This window comes from Pteropus alecto, unplaced genomic scaffold (assembly GCF_000325575.1).
Source record: "Pteropus alecto unplaced genomic scaffold, ASM32557v1 scaffold92, whole genome shotgun sequence".
In the NCBI taxonomy this organism is placed as follows: Eukaryota; Metazoa; Chordata; class Mammalia; order Chiroptera; family Pteropodidae; genus Pteropus; species Pteropus alecto.
Genome location: NW_006432447.1, coordinates 9,997,414 through 10,001,190, shown reverse-complemented (window position 1 = coordinate 10,001,190; position 3,777 = coordinate 9,997,414). Strand labels below are relative to the sequence as shown.

Genomic DNA, 3,777 nt, shown 5'->3' with positions numbered 1-3,777 from the left:
CAAATAGAACGGCTCAGTTTCTGGGATCATCCATACTGGGGTGGCCCCCGAAGGCTTCCAAATTCCCTGTGGTCATCCAGAAACCCAATACTCTACCGCTGAGATTAGTGTTCAGGATTTAGGGTGGCATCAAGTGAGACAACGACCCTTTTCCCTCTTGTTTGTCTTCCTGAGAGCTATTTTAGGCAAGGTCATGATAGGAAAAATAAATGGTGGAAAAGATGGATGTCCTCTGCGTCCTGGGAGCAGCAGGGCCCTGAGCGAACAGTGTGGGTTTGGGTGGCATGCTCCTTCACTCTCCATGTCTGCCCATAGAAAGTGAGGGGTGGAAGGCCAGGATGTCTGTCTGGGCAGTTCGAACCCTGGAAACGCTTTTCCCAAAATGACTGAGATAAACGGCTTCTTTTCTTTTTTGTTTCTTTAATTATTTGAGTCAACTGCCTCAGCCCGCACTTTCTCTGCTGGGCAGCCTTGAAGGTAAGAAAACACCTGCCTCACAGGCATAGAGCTGGCCGCCATGGTGACTGCTGCTAAGATTCTCTTGTTCAGGTCCAACTAGAAGGTTGTGTGGGGACATTGAATCAGGGGGCTTGGCAATTTGCCAGTTTACTAACATTCTTTGAGAGGTATTGTGACATAGTGCTAAGGCACTGAGGTGAAATTTGGGAAACTTGGTTATTTCTCTGGACCTGCCACTAACTCCTGGGACACATGTGCAGTATTGGACAAGCAATTTGTTCTCTGTGAGATTTGTTTCCTGATCTGTAAAATGAAGGGATGGACCAGATTGCAAAGATCCTTTTAGACGTCGACTTTTTCTCTGACTTTGTGGCTAACAAGTTGCTTGCTAATTTATAGAATTAGCATCTACCCAAAGAAGAGATCTTGGCACGTATTTCTCTTCTGAGCATTGGCATCTGAATATCCATGATGTGGTTCACCTTTGGACAGCTCTGGACTTGAGTGACATCTTTGTGATCTGCTAGCTAAGTGATCTTGGTCAAGTGGTTGTAGTTTAACTTAACACCTCAGTTTCCACCTCTGTAGAATGCGGATAATAAAAATACCTATCCCATTACATGGCAGTGAGGATTCAATGAGCTAACAGGTACAGAGCTTTGCACTGCACCATGAACACAGTCAAATTCTCAGTTACTGGCTGCAACATGATTCCAAATGATGTTGAGCAATTTGGAGTCCAGGCCACGTGCCTCCTCCTGGGATTCTTCACTTCTACTCTAATCCCACCTGCTCTTATTTGGTGGCTGGGGAGATTTGCTCATGGTTCGAAAGAGCCCAGTTTCAGAACTCAAGGTCTCCATTGAAAGCCCAAGGCTGAGCAGAGGACATCACAGGGCGTGGGCCATGGAATCGGAGGTCTGGGCTCAGAAGCCCTGCTCCATGGGACCTTGAAGATCAGAGCTTCAGTTTTCCACACCTGAAAAAGGGGGTTGGGGGGCATAATAGAAGGTAATTCCAGGGGTTATTGTGAGGGTCAAAGGAGAAAGCATGGGAGGGCCTAGCTCTGAGCTAGTGCAGTATGTACTTGGGAATTGTTGTTCCTTGAGGGGTGACACCAGACTTTCTCAACCTGGAAAGCATGGGGTCATACCTGAGGCTAATAACAGTGTACTGATTTCTCAGCAGAAAGGCCTGCTGATGGGCAAAGCCCACCCATAGGCAGCCCTTCCTGTGGCTGTGAGGGAGAAAGCTTCTCACTTCCCCCCACAAGGATGAGCTTGCTTATAACCCTCCTCCCCTGCCCCAGGCACTGCAGCCCTGAGAGTGTTGGAAGTTGTGCAATCCTATGAAGAACCTAGCTGGTAAAACAAGCTACTTCCTTGTTCATCCATGTCAGGAGAACAAGACCCTCTGTCCGCATAGCATCTGTCTTGTATAGAATGACAGTCTTTCCCCCTTCAAATGGACAGCAAATGCCAAGTCACCAGGCCTGCCAGCATGAGTCCCCCTGGGCAATCAGAGGAAGGTTAAGTATGAAAATTTCAAATGGAATGCCATCAAATGGTGGCTGATTTGGCAAAGATGCTCAGTTTTCTGGTCATATACCCATTGCTGCCACTTTGCATTTTGTTGAATTTTTTTTTCCAAATGAGGCAATAAAATCTATTTAAAGTTATTCAGGTTATTATTTATTACCATGTATAAATCTGTCACTCTATCTTTAAATTAATTATGACTCTTACTTAAGATATATAGCTTTTGATAGACTTCCCATCAGTCCAGTGACCAATGACCTATAGTTATTGCACCTCCTATTATATACTTCACTATTTTATTGAATAGGATTCATAAGACAAGCTAACTCAAGGAGCCTGAAGTCTATCTGTGACATTAAAATAACACAGATGAGATAATTAACAAGGAGCAAAGTATCCACATGGTGGTGTCTCAGACACACAAGTAGTTGGAGTTTATATGAGAGCAAAGCAGTTACAATAAAGAGACAACTGATTTGCGTTCAAGTCACAACCCCACTGCTTAGCTGGGCACGTCTTTGAGCCTCAGTTTACTGATCTGTCAGGTAGGGAAAACGTTAACAAACCTGAAGGCTGTTGTAAGCCAGTGCTTAGCACATAAGTGTCCAGTACAGGTTACTGAGTATTTGTGATGGTTGATGTTTGCAAGCTATGTAAAAGTAGTTTAAAGAATGTTTGTGTTGTCTGCTTTAGATCACAGATAAAATGTCTTCTGGAAAGCAAGCAAAACAAACTTAAACCTTATAACAGAATAAATTACAAATGAATTAGGATTTAAATATAAAATATGAAATTATAAAATTATTAGAAGAAACCTGGGGAGATTTTTAGAGTAACTTTAGCATGTAGAAAAACCCAGAAACCATAATAAAAAAGCTGCTACCATAACTTCTACCACCTAAATTTTGTGTGTGGGAAAAACAATCAAAAACAAAGTCAAGTCCACGGCCATGCGACCCTGAACAAGCCCACGGCCATGCCTCCCTGAACAAGCCCAATCCCATCTGATCTCGGAAGCTAAGCAGGGTTGGGCCTGGTTAGTACTTGGATGGGAGACCACCTAGGAAGACCAGGTGCTGTAGACATAAATAAAATAAAAAATAAGGGATTGTAAGCTGACAAGGTCCTTGCAATCTGTGAGGTTAACCAAGGGTTGCCTCACCTAAAAAAAAAAAAAAAAAAAAAAGTCGAAAGGCCAAAACAAACTGAGGAAATACTTGCAAGTCATATAATAAAGTGCTACTTTCCTTTTATGTAAGAAAAATTTATAAGAGACCAGCAACCTGATGGAAAAATGAAAAAAGTGCAAATGGCTCTAAAGCATGTGAAAATAGTCCCAGTTTCATTCACCATAAGAGAAATGCAAATTAAAACCACACTGAAATACCGTTTTTATCTGTCGGATGGGCGAAATTCAAAAGGTCTGATGTCGCATGTGCTGGCGAGGGTGTGTGGAAACAGGTACACGTATCCTCTGTTCGTGGGGAGGATGCGAACTGATGGAGGCTTTGTGGAGATGAATTAGCCAACATGTGTAAAAATTACAAATACACACACTCTTTGGTCCAGCAATTTTATTCTAGGAATTCATTTAATGGACACACCAACATACACAAAGATGCATGCTAAGATTATTTTATTGTATCATTGTTTATATCAGCAAATGTTTGCTAATTACCCAAATGTACATCAATGAACAAATTGATGAACAAATTGTGGTTCTTCCAAGTGAAGGAGGGCAGGATGAACAAATTGTGGTTCTTCCAAGTGAAGGAAAATT

The 3,777-nt window shown here is 42.5% G+C and overlaps 1 non-coding gene across 1 annotated transcript; it reads left to right on the top strand.

The window, feature by feature from the left end:
• The first annotated feature begins 2,963 nt into the window (after positions 1 to 2,963).
• LOC112475979 lies at positions 2,964 to 3,082 on the top strand. Its single transcript, XR_003044939.1, has one exon. It is a non-coding gene; the product is annotated as a 5S ribosomal RNA (ribosomal RNA).
• The last annotated feature ends 695 nt before the right edge of the window (positions 3,083 to 3,777 follow it).